The following is a 16,727-nucleotide window of genomic DNA, read 5'->3' as shown; positions in this document are numbered from 1 at the left end:
TCCTCTTATTCTTCACTGGCCGGTTGGAGATTCGAACTCGCGGCCAGCACAGTGCTAGCTGAGAACGGAACCCACCCACCCAACGAGGGCCTAAGAACTTTAAGGAAAAGGTGAAGAACTTTAAGGAAAAGGTGATAGATAAATAAATATGAGGGACTAGAAAATGGAACCGATACACGTGAAATCCAGGAGATGTCAGGATATGAATATTCAAACAATTCTTTCTTGGTTACTCGATCGCCGTAGCTAGTAAACGAGGAAGGGGATCCAGCGGTATTTCGATGATGCGGAGCCTTTCGATCGTATAGCAAACGATGCCTAGCCTCGAGAGAATGGCAGAGTATTAGGAGGATATGCTCCTCCATTAATGAAAACAGGGAAGCAGTGGAAGGCCGTCACTCAATTAGCGCCAATGATGCGACCGAGAGCTGTGAAAACACTTCCAGCTGCATCAGCGAATCCCAGACCGAGAGCTGTGAAAATACTTCCAGCTGCATCAGCGAATCCCAAACAATAGCTTACGAAGAGGTTACCACCCAGATAAACTATCGGCATGTCAGTTCAGAGGGAGATTAGCCAGTTCGCTATTCAGTCGGGATCTCTTTTTCTGGGAAACATTAGCGGTGTTTGGCTAGGTAGTAACTTCCAAGGCAGTTCGTTCAATAACGGTGCGAGGTTCTCACCTGCGGATAGTGGGCTCGTATTTGGCCGGTGAATTTATGACAAGCAGTGGAATAGAAAGTTAAGGTAAAAGTGATATTTTGTCAGTTTTGGTTTTTGTGTTGGCTTTAGGTGTGTTTGTTGGGGGTGGGGAGGGGGATAGGGGATAGAAGGGAGTTGAATATGTAATTTTTTTTTTATTTGTAAGTAGTTCTCACGTCTTAATTTCGTTCATCTCTCTGTGCTACATTTCCCACGAAAGGCTTAGGTTTTAGGTATGTTATTCTCGCACTTAATCAACATGGTAAAATTTGCGCTGTGAATTTTACTGTAAAATATGTATTTGCAATTATCATAAGTGCAACAAATACATAAGTACATAAAGTGGCAGTGAAGTTTGCATGTTGACTTCGAGTAAAAGAATAACGTTGAAGCTATTGAGGTGAACTGTTACATATGTACTTTAAGTGGCATAATGAAATCTGAAACGGTGGTGGGGGGGCATTTGGAGATCACCAGAAGTGGTAAAAATGCTGACGCAGACGCCAAGATGATCAGGGGTATGAGATGATCTGACCAGGTCAATCTATGCGCAGGTAAATTAGGGAAGATCGGGGTAAGCGGGGGTGAACCTTTTGTGACGTCATGGGTACCCCATTCAGTAGCCATCCATATAGAATGTTCATTTTATCATCCATATAAAATGCTCATTATATTTTAATAAATGTTGAATATCATAGGTTTTTCATAAATAATGGATTTAATGAATAATGATGGTAACCCAGAAATTAATTTATCACCTCTGCCCGTCCATGAATTATCTCCAATTGATACATCTGACCCAGTATATAGATATTTTGGAATTATTGCCACCGAAATACTCTAAACTACTGTTTTCTGTTGCATCCTGAAGGTATGCATTATCAGACCTTAACAAACTTTCAGTGAAGTCATTTTGTTCTTCTTCTTTATCGCAGTAGTCTGGTGAACGGAACGCGATTGCAGACAGACTCAGTTCGCGCTCTAGTGATTCATCGTTGTTGCTAAGGCAGTCAGAGTGCTTCTTATCAAGCAAAGAATGAAATTTTGTCTGTGTTATTTATATTTGGATCCCATAAGGGAATTGTCTTCCCCCAAAAGGTGAGAAATGCTTGAGGCCAACTTGATTTAATCTGGATGTTAAATTTGTCATTCTCTATTTTTAGCAATTCAGGCATGAAGACCTTTACATCCTTTAAGTTTCATTGGTTTTGCGATTTGCACCATGCATTTAATTAAGAATGTATCTGGCTAAAGTAAGTTATGAATAGAAAACAAGCTCAACTTTAAGGGGATGTAAGCGAATACCACAGGAAAATGACAGGCAGAAGTACAGTGCGGAGCGGTTTCACGTGTTGTTTATTTGTGCCCCGACGATGCGTGAATAAACAACACGTGAGAGCGCTTGGTACTGAACTTCTGCCTGTCATCTTCCTGTGGGCTTATATACTGAAGACACGTGCATCTACTGTGATTTTTTGAGTTTAAGGGGAATGTTTAAATACGTATCTATGGATGTAAATTAAGACAGGTAGTTGTCATGAGACGGACTTACTGTAACACATATCGTGAAAATAGGCTGGGATTAGGCAGTGAAGTGGAATGTGAAGAGCATGCAAAATTCGTATTTGGAGACATAAAATCAGACAGGAGTGTTTGTGGGCACAGGAGGGGGAATATTGATCATAAAATACGTAAGTGGTGTTTCAGTTAAGGTAAAAAGGAAGATGTATGAGGTGTGGTTGGATGATAGGAAAAATTTTGAATAAGTATGCAAGAGGATGGATAATGACACTACGAGGGAAGTGAAAGATTAAAATACAGGTAAAGCGGGGATGCCGAAAAAAGGGCTAATGAACGAATGAATATTTAAAATAAAAATGCAAATGGAGAGATGCTTTCTGAAGAGAGTGCCGTCCTGTGTCGATGTCAGGAATATTTTGAAGCTTTGATGACGATGCAGGCTAGGAAAGAGGCAGATCTGAACGATGCGAGCGTCGAAATGGTTGATGTAAATTTCATTATGTTGTGGAATTGAAAATACAGAATTTAAAAGAAGGCAACTAAGAATCATATAAATGGGAGTGTACAGCAGCTGGTGGGATTGCAAGGAAGTTGCTTGCGCAACATGATGTAGAAAGAATGTCTTGATGGCAGCCCAGGGTGAACAAGGAATATCTAAATTAGAGAAGGCTCAAAAGGAACTCATGAAAAGAAAAATTGTTACTTGGTTAAGGGTAAAAGTGACGGAGGAGACTGCTTTGATTGGAAGTGCATAGCATTACTTAGTATGTCACATAAGATGTTAAGAAAGTAAGACAGACGACAAAAGGGCTGATTGAAGAAGAGCGGTGTTCGTTGTTGATGAGTGTGTATCAAGTATTTTACTGCCATGAAACAGTTGCTGAAAAATTTGAGCGGAGGCAAAAAACTCATGTGGCATACGTGGATCTGGAAAAAATGTATGGAAGAATCTACAGAAAGGCAGTGTGGAGAGTACGGATAATGTGTGGTGAAGAAAGAAATGTATTTACAACATTTAACAGATGGAAGTAAACAGTATGTAGAATGAACGACTTGTTTGGTACAAAAGAGACAAGTGTATGTGTGATGTGATGTCTCCATGGCTATCTAATACCTGTAGACAGAATGATGTGAGAAGTCACTGAAAGGTGAACCAGTACCAAACGTGTTGTGAATGTGTGAAATGGCAAATGTTTGAAGATGATATGGCGGTGAATAAGATTACAGTGAGACCATAGGTGTTTGCAAAAGGAGAAAAGTGCTTACAAACAAACATGAAGGTGTGAGGATAAGTAGAAACCCGGAAGGTGAAGTAAAGGTAGTCATAGGCATTTTCGAGTCATTGCAGTTGATAATTATATGGTTGCAGAAAAGGCAAAACAGGGAAGACAGCAGGGTGCTTGCAAAAGATTTGGAAGGAAGAAGGAATGTATTGAGCTATTTAGCCTACTCTCCACTATGGAAGCGAAATATTAATGCTGGATGGGAAGAAAGAGAAGTAAAGATTGAAGGTGCTGACTTGAATTATTTCGGATAGTGCATGCGAAGTAAGGACTAAAATGGCGAGAAATGTAGATACAAAGAAGTGGTGATAAGGTTGTCATAAGCAAAGAGACATACCAAAATCTCTTAAGAATTGGGGGTGGTGGCGCACTAATGGTAAGAAAAAAGTATATTTTTCGTAAGTGGTGGTGGGAAACAGTAGGAGAAGACCTAGGAGGTGATGGGTAGATGACTAGCATGTAAGAGGCGTTGGAATAAAAGAGCCTTAATATTCAGGAAGTTTCAGAGGGCATACGAGAGAGGTGAGTGGAGCAGTGTCAGTAGGTTCTTTGTTGTGCTGATGATGAGTCTCCTTTGTAGGTGTATGAATTGGCTAATTCATACACCTACACAGGTGTGTGATTTCTGCAAAGTGGTTCTCTTTGAAGTAGCTGTTAACATATTACTGTAATAGTCTTGAAAAAATTCGATGGAAGGAATAAAACAAGTCAGAAACTGTTCACTAAAATGGAAGGTAAAACTTCCATGTGATAGATAACTTGTAAAAACTTACGAATTGATTCCTGGTTGGCTTGCTGTGAAAAAGAAATTTCCTGCATCAGAAGTAACTATAAGTATGCTGTTTTCCTTCTCTAATCCTCACCGATGTTTCGAGCAACTGAAGTGATAAATGAAACTGAATTCTAAATGTATGGAAATATTACGAGAGCACCTTATAACTTTAGCAATAAATTTTAACAGTCAGCAAACCTAAGGTAAAATGGCAATTGTTCGCGATCCGAAAATTAGTCACTTTTACATTTCAGTCGTCACGAGTTCACGTAACTAAAATTTAATCACCCCAGGCCTAACGACCTGGAAATTATCACTTTGGGGGACAAAATGACCTAATGCAAAATAGGCTGACGTTAAAATGCGTAGAAATGATGTTAGTTTGTATGGCGTAATATGCGAGTTAGAAAAGTGATAAATTATGATTTAAATCACATTATCAACAGGGCTTATTTGTTTGGGATAGAATAAGGGAGTATTTATCTACGATAAATAAATTGATAAGGAATCACCTGAGAAACCAGGATGTTTTTTCGTGATGTACCTTATCAAAACCATTCCAATTAAATCGGGCGAAGATCTTGTAGTCGATGCTAGGACACTTGCCGCTGGCCTCATCTTGTGCAGGATGACGGAGAAAAAATAGAGTTAAATCACTCCATTGCAACGCGCTGACGAATGATAATAACATAGTCACAATTCAAACAGACGTCCGTGAATAAGGAAATCTTTAAACTGCGCGCTTTTGACGACGCTTGTTCCTTAGGCTTCGTGTTACTGCGAGAGAATAAGACAACCAGCAGATATTTCGAAAGGGCCATCAGGTAGTTTACGCTTGAAAGGATTTACAGTCAAATTGAAATAAATGTGTTGGGTTTCCTTTCAAGAGCAGGCGACCAGTTGTATAATTTACAATACGGAATTTATCACCGCTTAACAAAGAGGTTTACCCAAAAAGAAGAACGTAATTATGCATTAAATAATTTAAAACAACAAAGAAAAAAAATATTCTTAACAAGTAGTTACCATTGTCTTGTTTTTCTCTGAAGCCACCTGTGTTAAAAGAAGTGACATATAAACTATATATATATATATATATATATATATATATATATATATATATATATATATATATATATATATATATATATATATATATATATATATATTAATTAGGTCCCAGCAGACATTGATACACGCCCTGCATGGTGGACGTGGTTGGTAGGCCAGAAGCAGTGCACAACCTATATTCTGGCTACAAAAGGTTGAGACTCGAGGGTGATTAGCACTGCTGCCATATTTTCTTAAACCCGTTCAAACTTTTCAGGAAAAAGGGTGATAATTTGGTAGATTTGGCATGCTTTTTGAGCGGCGCTGCCATTTCCTCGTGTGTGGATGATTAAGTTAAGTCACCGGCAATTAAAGGATTGTCGCCTCCCTCCATTCGTCAGTACAGAACCAAAGCAAAAAGATCTAAGAATTGTATTTGGACCTTACTGTGCATTTTTCATTTTGCTCAATATAAAATTCAATTAAAGGTGTGTGTGTATATATATATATATATATATATATATATATATATATATATATATATATATATATATATATATATACATATAAATATACTTTGTGTCTATAAGTACATACGTTAACATATATTCATATATGCATACACATCTAATACAATACTTAAAAACGAATTCACTTGTAAGTAAAAACAAACAGCTGGACCATACTCTCGAATATGTCCATTCTCAGGATTAACCTTATCCTCGAGGCTAATCCTGAAAGTGTACACAAGGAACCCCTCCAATCCCCTTCAGAAGAAAACGTAACATATCTTTCATAGAAAACGGTTTTCCAAAGGTTCGCTTTTGTAATTGCTGTGCCCAAGCTTTTATTTGCCGTGACCGAAGAGTTTAACGTTAGAGTTTTAGTGTCTCCCTGTTCTGTATATTTACTTTGTCGAAGCCAAGCTTTTCTTTCACAGAATACGTGTAGTTAAAATATACAAGTACACACAAGAGGAAAACAATTTTTGTATATGCTGAAAATTGTCGGAACTTATTGGAGAGTTAGTAGTAAGAACTTATTGGAGAGTTAGTAATAATCAAATTGATTATGAACTTCAGAGAGAGAGAGAGAGAGAGAGAGAGAGAGAGAGAGAGAGAGAGAGAGACTGACAAAATTAATGTATTTTTTCTGCATTCTTTACAGAATACTTTATTCAATAAAATACCCCATGCTGGTTATACACCTACGTTAACCATTTGGGTAACATTAATTACACAAATATTACCATCTGATATCCATAAATAAGCAAAGCTATTTATCTTTACACTCATTGTTCTCGTAAAACCTGTTTTGTTATTGCTGCTTATGATAAAAATTCTTCAAACTTTATTTCTATTATATATTACAATAGTTATCCATTTAAGAAATTACAAAAATACTGATAAAGCAAACAAAAAAAATTTTTTTTTAAATAGGGTAGCGTTTCATATAATTAAGGGGAAGGATCAAGTCTAGTTCTTTTAAATCTCCCTTTTCTCCTCAAAAAGTCTTTTCTTACAAGCAAAAAAAAAAAAAAAAAAATAGACTTGGGAATTATAAGGAGCTCTGTAATATATGACGTGTACTTATCACATTAACCGCGTCTCGACTTCCTGACGTTTTTGGATGTGATTTCCACAGAGAGTACTAAAAGCACTTGACACATTTGCCCCCTTTCGCGAGTTCGTGGATCGAAGAAATTCTCGATTTCATTCCTGGTTAGATTTAAGTGAAAATCGCCTCCCAAAAGTTAAGCTTTTCAAGTTTACGGTTAAGGGGACGCCTATGCCATAAGCACCCATCATAATGTATGTGAATTAAAAGCAATGAAGCCACCTGCTATGTTTTTTTATGTTTTGAGTCCGCCAGTTCAACTGGAATGGTTCTCTAGTATGTAAAGACCCAGATCTCATTAATCTATATAAAGGCGGTCCCCCTGACTATCATGTTGGTTTTTCATTAGCCATTTCGGGGTACTTTAGAGGTTTAAAGTCATGACCACAAAGAACATTAACATAGTTCTCTTTCACCTTGAACCATTTTTGTTTTATTAAATGGAGTGATATGATCATATTTTCTTAGGCCCTCAGTAGCTATGTTCTGAAGCGTCTGTATTTTTTAATTTGTGCATCATTAATAAACACTTATTAAATAATGCACCAACAATGAACTATTTGATGTAGAGATTTTCAGAACTTGAATTTTTACATGTGAATGTTGACGTCCTTCTGACTTTTCGACGCAGTCCGTCAAATGAATGTTTACTCATTGGCAATGTATAACCAGCTTCTTGTCGTTAATATGATTATATATTTAACATGTCCTATGGGACGAAAGCAAGTATGGTGTATGTTTATCATTATCAGTAGGGAGATTGCATAGAAATATGCGAACAGAAGGCATAGTTGAAACAACAACAACAACAATATCAATAATAATAATAATAATAATAATAATAATAATAATAATAATAATAATAATAATAATAATAATAATAATAATAATATATGAGGGGAGCAGAGCCTCTTTCAGGCAGGTCTTATTGAAAAGGATGGCTTTATTCTGCGAATTTATCTTATACAAGATCTTTTCTACTTTCCTTATAATCCAGAATCCAAACCACCGAACGAGACCACGAAGAAATCTACAGATTTTTTAATGAATTATTCAATAAAACTACTGCCCTCTTCTCACACTGCCCTTTTCCGATATGAATATGGCCAGTTGCTGACCAACATCGCTGAGCCTGAAAAGCGAATTATAAGGAAAATAGAAAAAATCCTGTATAAGATAAATTCGCAGAATACAGCCATCTTTTTCAGTAATAATAATAATAATAATAATAATAATAATAATAATAATAATAATACATAGATAAATAAATAAAAGACAAGTAGCGTAAACAGGAATTCATATGATGTGGAGAAAGTGAGGCGCAAACTTTAATTAGACAATGGAGAGACATTTGAAACTTTGGGCAAAAACCGACGAAAAAATGAGGCGGAGCATTAGGGAATGGAAGGAATTTTAAGATGAAGATGCTGATGACAGAGAGAGTGCAAACTTTCCTTGCAATGCGGGCTACGAATATTTATTAATATTCGCGCTTTTTTTTTCCATCATGAGAATTGATGGAAATATAATTGGATATTATAGATAAGTACTTATTAGGAAAGTAATGCGTGCGCGTGCGCGTATCTGTGAGCAAGAAAGATATGGTAAAGTTTATTTCCATTTGAGACGAAGAGCATATAGTCACAAACATATCAGTTAAAATGATGTCTTTGTGATTGACAACTGCTTGTGCACCTGGGTCAAAGCCCCTGTCTACCGTTGTCTCTAAACCAGGCCGTGGTTCGATTCCTGGCCGGCGCAGAAGCAACTGATATTAAATGATATTTGTATCTTGATATTTTATATTATATATATATATATATATAATATATATATATATATATAATATATATATATATATATATATATATATATATATATATATATATATATATATATATATATATATATATATATATATATATATATATATATATATATATATATATATATATATATATATATATATATATATATACTGTATATATACCGTATATATATATTGTGTGTGCGCGTGTGTGTGTTCCTAAGTCCTGTGTGGTACAGTGAACGACGACAATTGATCTGAAACTTTTGCAGCGCTGGGTCTGGTCAGTACTTGGATGAGTGACCACTAGACAAAGCCTCTATATATATGTATATATATATATATATATATATATATATATATATATATATATATATGATAATATATATACAGTACATATATATATACAATAGGCCTATATATATATATATATATATATATATATATATATATATATATATTGAATGAAGGGTAGCTTTAAAATTTCGTTTTAAAACCGTTAGTATTTTTACACCCCACTTTGTACAGAACAAAATTTCAATTTTTGAACCGGGTACACTTAAAGACCCCTATATCTACTTCTGTATCTGAGCTGGGATGGGCCAGGATAGGATATTCAGGGAAGAGTGTTCGGGAGGATAACAAGTAAAAAATGCACCGAAGTTTCTTCTGAGCAATCAGTTTTCTGTACTGCTTATAGTGCTGTATGAGCCGCAGCCCATGAAGCTTTCAGCCACGGCCCGTTATTGGCCTGTCTTACAGCATTGCCATACGCACGATTACGGCTAACTTTAAGCTTAAATAAAATAAAAACCACTGAGGCTAGGGGGCTGCAATTTAAGAGAGCGGATGATCTGCATACCAATTTGCAGCCCTCTAGCCTCAGTAATTTTTAAGATCTAAGGGCGGACAGAAAAGTGCGGACGGACAGGCAAAGCCGTCACAATAGTTTTCTTTTACAGAAAACTAAAAAAAGGATATAGTGTTATGAAAATAAAGTGTAGGAGAAGTTAGATCAATTGGGGACAGACCCAACTGCACTGTCATGTTACTGTATGTTGATGCATGGTAGAGTTAAACCATTGGGACGCTTTTTCTGCAATTTAAGGGATGCCATTTCTAGGTATAAAGTTGTTCGATGTCCCTGTCTACATCCGAGACTTAGTTAACTGTAGATGAAGTCGGAAATCAATTAGAAAATTTCCCCCGTAGATGGGCAGTGCCGTCAGTGCACCTCATGAAGTGCACTGTAGGTATTACGTAAGATTCTTTGCAGCGTCCCTTCGGCTCCTAGCTGCAACCCCCTTCCGTTCCCGTTGCTGTACCTCAGTTTATATTCTCTTTCTTCCATCTTACTTTTCACCCTCTCAGACAATTGTATCTACTGCAACTACACCTTTCAAACCTTTTTGCTGTCAGTTTCCGTTTCAGGGCTGAATGACCTCATAGGTCCCAGCGCTAGGGCTTTGGCCTCAATTTTATATTATATTCTATTCAGTCAGAAAAATTCAGAATTTATATTTTACAACTGTAAAGCATATATCGTAGGTATATTGTTTTCCAGTATAAATAATTTTTGTCCTTAAAACTAAAACTGCATTTTAAGGACCTACTACCTGATCAAATTTTCATAAAAAGAATCAAAGAGTTCCGAAAAACTCTGAAATCAGATGATTCGGCGTTGGAGCGTCACTCAGTTACTGTTTTTTAATGATACGCGAATAAAAAGCGCTGAAACTTCAGAACAAAGCAGTAATGGAAGGTGCTGAGGGCATGAGAAAATATGATTATGTCCCTCCAGTTAATGAAATTGCTACCCTTGTTGCTAAATTTCTCATTTTGTGAACATTTTGAATGTGACCACTTTTATTAGGTTAGTCTCATATACTGATGAGGAGGTTCATTTGCCTTAAAGCGAATGTCTTTATAGTTATTATTCATATATGCTTCTCGACTTTATCGTAGAGAGATATTTTAATTATATTAGATTATCCAAGTAAAATCTAATGTTTCTCACTTCCGTAATCGGCATTTACCCTTTTAGTGTAATTACTAAAGCACCCAGATAGCCCAAGACCACATTTGGCGAGACGTCACTTCATATATCAAGCAATCGGTCATAAAATAGCGCACTTCTTGCACATTCAGTATAGTCCACCTGGTACGCGCCATTTCAGCAGATCAGTATTGAGGCTTGTTAATAAATAGTCCTTTCACTGCATCCACCACTGACATCCATCTTGAGATTTCCCCCGAATTTCCATTTCCCAACAAGTGAATGTTCCGAGGAGGAGGAGGAGGAGGAGGAGGAGGAGGAGGAGGAAGAGAAGAGATAGAACGCCGTTTTGTCGAGTCCCGAATCATCGTGGAATTAGATTGATGAAAATCAATCACAACTGCGTTCGATTTTCATGCAAAGTGGAGGGATACCTGGCGCTGTAGATGAAATTTGATTGCTTTTGTCTTGCCCGGATGAATACCTGTTGTCGTAGTTGAGAGATGATTGCTTTTCTGTTGCTCAGCTTTCACTTTTTTGAGTCTCTAATATTTATCTTGCAACATCTCGATTTCACTCAATCGGTTTGCTGTACTTTGTGTAGTTCGTGCAGTTTGTATGCCAGTATTATTTTGCACTGCATTGAAATGGACTTTTATTTTCTCCCCGTTTTCATTTGGATGAACTTTTTCGGCGTCGAGATTTGTGCATAACCAAATGGCCAACAACATTTTCGTAAAACAACTGCTGTCAAACAATTTCAAGGGGAGTTTCGTAAGGTTCCTTTATCTGATATTTCGATTAATTTGATTTATCTAATAAAAATGTTATTCATAGTCGTTATGTATTAATAGTTTTTCCTCTGGAACTGCCAAAGGAAAGCTGCGTCAGTGGCGAATCACGAACGTCACTTAATGCAAGCGCTCAAAAAAAAAACTCAAGGTTTGAGTTTTTTCAAGTTCAGAATACATGTTCTGAATTTAAAAAGAATCAGCCATCCTAGTTCATGAAACTGAGTCACTTTAAGAAAGAGATATCCTGATGTTTGCATTCTCATCCATGTTTATCTTTACTATAATCTAGATTTATCCACTGGAAATTGTTTTAACTTTAAGACGAATAACAAGATGTTTGTTCTTCACATAACCATGATAGTCAGAAACAGAGAGAGAGAGAGTGGGCAAATTTTTTTTCAAGATCACTTCGGAGATAGCTAGGTATAATTGTAAACGCAACGTTGTCGCCAGTGTTTTCCTTATCCTTTACAAAGCTGAACGAAAATAGTTGCACCATATTCATAAAAGGTAAATACTCGATTTGTGCCCAAAACTAAGAATCAAGTTTGTTAACTCCAGTTACCCCGGAAAACGTAAGTCATACGCAGACTGGAAGCTTGCATGAAAGCCACACTTACTCGTCCCTGAGGCAAATATCTGTCTCAGCCAGAGCTTCTCAACACTCGGCTTTGCTGTGGGATAACGATTTGAAAAAAAAAAAAAAAAGAGACATTCTCCGAGGTTGATGCTTTCTGTGTAAAATATTAGTTGAACTTATTTGTTTTTTCTCTGATATATCATTCGATCTGCTTCAAAAGTTAATTGGGATGAGAGCTCGGACTTAAGTTTGTGATTCTTCGGTATAACAAATAACTTTAACGTTCAACAGGACTCCACCTTGTAGGAAGTATGTCTATGTATTCTCTTTCTTCATGCTGTTATGAAGGGTTACTGGAAGCGTGACTGTAAGTATGAAGGGAACCCTTGTCTTCTCCAGATATGCACGAGTAATTATTATTTAAGGTCAATACATTTTCCACCTCAGTTTCAAACTCTTATAGCTAGAAAAATCGACCACCCTCTGCCTGTATGCCCTGAAATATTAGGTTGTGAGAGCTCTTCCAGGAGTTCGAAAGGTTATTTGCCTGATGAAATTTAAATTATGAAAAATACTTATTTTTGGTTTTATAACTCTGTGGAAAATTATCACTTGCCTAAGTACTACATATATCAGTTATTAAAGAATCACTTTAGCTTTTGCTCTTGCAGAGATATTTGTGTGTAAGGTTTTAAAACGCACAGAATTAGTATGGAGGACTAAATATATTAAAATTATTCCCAAAAATGTATGGTCAGGTCGTTTTCAAGGACCTGTTGAGTAGAGTGGACAATATCAGGAGGCCTATCTTGTATAACCGCATTGTTTGACATCAGAATTGTTTTTCACTTAAGTTTATTTCTCTCTCTCTCTCTCTCTCTCTCTCTCTCTCTCTCTCTCTCTCTCTCTCTCTCTCTTTATGGTCTCTGCAAGGTTCGTTTATTATATTAAGCGTTTCTCTTTAGCCTTTTTGTTTTTTATTTCATTCAGTCACATTCATTTGTCGAAATGAGTTCATGTCTGATATTAGTCAATCAAACCCAAAAATATGGATTTTACGTTTGACCGTTTTCTATAACCTCTCTCTCTCTCTCTCTCTAGTCTATTTTTTGTGCTCGCCATCCTTCGTCCTCTCTTCTTCACCTAGTTTATTACTGTCAATATGTTGTCAAAGAATAAATATGTCCACACTAACAAGACCTAAGCCCTAGCCGGGGAACAACCCCGTGAGAAGGCTCTGCTCCCCACGCCACACTTGAAACTTCTGCTCAAAGAGTGAATGAAATGAAAAACGGAGCGTCTTGATATCCACAAAAATAAGCCACAAAACACTGGCGGTAAGTGAGCTCGAAGAGAACTCCTTGAGCTGTTCTTGGTCTGACGCAGTTTTCTCAATGTTTTATACAACACAGCTGCTTCCACTCTTCCCAGTTTTTTCTCATCGTGATTCATATTTCCTGAATTAATTTTTCAGAATTTTATATAACTGTATTTCATCATAAAAAGCTCTTTGCTGTAGGCGCATTTAGCTCCGATCCACTGGCTTTACAAAAGTTTCTCAAAATTCTAACACGTATGCTCCTGTCTGTAATAAATCAATCGTGATTATTAAGTGCTTCAATTCTGTGTTAATTTCTGTCTTCGAAACAGCCAGCGACCTCCACAAATCCGGCAGAGGTCGGAGTTACTTATTCCTACAACCTTGATTCTCGTTAAATCCGTTAGATTGCCCTTTTGCTAGTGACAAAGCTGCCCAGGCTAATTAAATGTAACAAAGTATCTTTCAACTCTTCAGCTCTGGGGAAAAATGATTATTGCTGGATGTTTATCATCTCCAACAAAACGTATTTGCAAACAGTAACACAAGTACGGTATGTATATTAAACAGGAATTCCTGTAAAATTGAGCACGTTGCTATAAGTGACACATGAAGTGGAATTAGCCAAGGAACAAATATTCAAAGCTTTTAAAAAACTGAAAGAGAATTATTTGGAGCACCAGGGGATAAAGAAAGTTTAAGACAATGGGGTTGAAAGTTAGTTTGTGTGTGTGTGCTCGAGCGCGCGCGTGGATATTAGTAATATATACAAAAGTTGCAAAGTGTTTTTTTCCGTTCTTCAACCAACCACCATGATTTAATTAAGAAACTTTATTAATAAAATGCAGACATAATTCGCTCGTTTGACTTGATGCGTACCAGTAATACTCTCTAACAGACTGAAGCTTCATCTGACTGTTGACTTCCACATCTAATGGTTTACGAACGATTACTTTAATGACGATATTAGTTGTTTTCGTAGTCCTCTCTTCATTTTACAAATGTCCATTGCCAGTATCATTACCATTGCCGTTGTTTTGAGAGAGTTTCAGTGACATTTTGGACGGTTCCGCAACAGAAGCGCGAAAAAGAGTTTATTATTTTTTCGAGTGTAAAATGAGGTCTCTCGGTACTGCAATTAGCTGTTAACTTGTGCGGAGCTGAATCAACTGAGGACGCCAGATGCCGCTGGTTCCTTTACCTTATTCAAAGCTCTCGTGGAGTCTTCGAGGCGCAAACTTTCCTTCTTAATATACATCGAAATGTCGAATGATCACGTGATAATTCTCGATATTCAGAATGTTGTGAGACAAGCTTACATATACTGCAGAAAAAGAAATAAACGACCTGTGGATAACAATCTATACTTTAATTCGTTATACCGGTTTAGAGAACTATTTTGATTGGTTCGCTGACGTTAAATCCATTTCACTGATTATGATGGTCTTTCCTCATACGGCTTCGAAGCATAAGATATATTGCAGGCAATCTAGGTATATGTACTCTAGGGCAGGAAGGCAGTCGAGAATGTAATCACCTTGTTTAAAATTTAATAAGGCTGGATGTGACGACGGATAATATTACTCTAGGATGTAATGAGCAGGTTGTGGTTCGCAGGAGCAGCAACCAGCCGTTAGGTTTGTGTTTTTATACGTCGTCAGTGGGCAGATGAAGGGATTATTCGCTAGCCTTATTCCATCGACTACGTAATCCTGAACTGCAGCAGGTTTCAATTCCACGTATTTGTTTTATTTTTCTTCCACATTCCTACCCTGGTGAGGGGTTTCAGCTTTGCAAATACAATATACTGTATAGTGCTCTAGTTTAGTCTCTATGGTATATTGTTCTGTGTATTTCTGATGTGCTGTTGGGGATGTATAATATTGTACGGGCTTCGTTAACAGAACTGATAATGCTTCTCACATACGCCCGTATATGTATACATAAATATATATATATATATATATATATATATATATATATATATATATATATATATATATATATATATATATATATAAACGCACATTTGAGCACGTGCAAAAGTGATAAAGAAGACTGAATTATTTACATAGTAAACCAGGCAAAATGTACTGCAGGATTTTTATTCAGAAAGTAAAAGGGAAAACCGGTTTGCTACGAGGCAATAAGTGAAGCTTTTTAAAGCAAAAGAAAGAAACTGAATGTTGCATAACATGGATCTAAATCTAAAGAAAGCTTGTGATGGACTTAATAAAGGTATATTTAGGAGATAAGAGGATAAGTTGTTTAGAGCGATTGAAAGTTTTTGTGATGAAAGCTGAGCGTGCGGTCGTTATATACTGTACGGAGAGTGACTAGTTTGATGTAAGAACGTTATGTTATGCCTCCGTAGCTGTTTGATATCTTTATGAACAGAGTAATATGAAGAGTCAGAGAAAGGAAAGGAAATGTAGATACAAAGGTGTATGATAAAAAAAAAAAAATGCGCCGAAGTTTCTTCGGCGCAATCGAGTTTTATGCACAGCGTATAATGCTGCATGAAACTCTCGGCCACGGCCCATGAAACTCAGCTGCGGCCCATGAAACTTTCAGCCACGGCCCGGTGGTTGCCTGTGTTGTTGGCTCCTATAGCGGTGCCAGACGCATGATCATCGCTAACTTTAACCTTATATAAAATAAAGACTACTGAGGCTAGAGGGCTGGAATTTGGTATGTTTGATGATTTAGGGGTGGATGATCAACATACCAATTTGCAGCCCCCTAGCTTTAGTGGTTTTTAAGTTCCGAGGGCGGACAGAAAAAGCGCGGACGGACGGACAAATAGCCATCTCAATAGTTTTCTTTTACAGAAAACTGAAAATAGCCATCTGGATCCTTTTCTTTTACAGAAAACAAAAAAATAGCCCTCTCAATAGTTTTCTTTTAGAATATAAAGCTAAAAATAGCCCCCTCAATAGTTTTCTTTTAGAAAATAAAGCTAAAAATAGCCCTCTCAATAGTTTTCTCTTACAGAAAACTAAAAATGAGTGGTGAATGGAGCGTGGTAATGCTGACAGATGATACAGGGGTGATTAAGTTGGGTGGAGGGAAATTGCAGGAACTAGTAAGCGCCGTAAGTGGCAGCAGGAAGGGAAAAATGAGTGACGTCCTGATTGTGTGAGCAACCATGAAGGTGGAACAGCGATGTCCACGTGCTTGAAAGAGGAACAGAAGCTGAATGATGTATTTGCGAATGATGTGAAGGGTAGTCGGAGGACGAGGGAAGAGGCGAGTCACTGAATAAGTGATGCCAGGAAGGTAGCAGC

General features: G+C 37.0%; 1 protein-coding gene across 3 annotated transcripts in view; it reads left to right on the top strand.

Annotated features, from left to right (window-relative positions):
- The window catches only part of Lgr1 (Leucine-rich repeat-containing G protein-coupled receptor 1), a 291,303-nt gene that overhangs the window by 131,702 nt on the left and 142,874 nt on the right, over positions 1-16,727 (top strand). The window contains exon 1 of one of the 3 annotated variants that reach the window (XM_067121368.1): positions 658-747. The exons of the other annotated variants lie outside the window; for them this stretch is intronic. The gene's annotated coding sequence lies outside the window, so the exon portion shown is untranslated. Of the gene's footprint in view, positions 1-657; positions 748-16,727 lie in introns of those variants that run through there. 3 annotated transcript variants of the gene reach the window in all.

Source organism: Macrobrachium rosenbergii, chromosome 19, assembly GCF_040412425.1.
Source record: "Macrobrachium rosenbergii isolate ZJJX-2024 chromosome 19, ASM4041242v1, whole genome shotgun sequence".
Classification (NCBI taxonomy): Eukaryota; Metazoa; Arthropoda; class Malacostraca; order Decapoda; family Palaemonidae; genus Macrobrachium; species Macrobrachium rosenbergii.
Note: the sequence above shows the minus strand (reverse complement) of the source record. Positions and strands in the feature narration are given on the sequence as shown.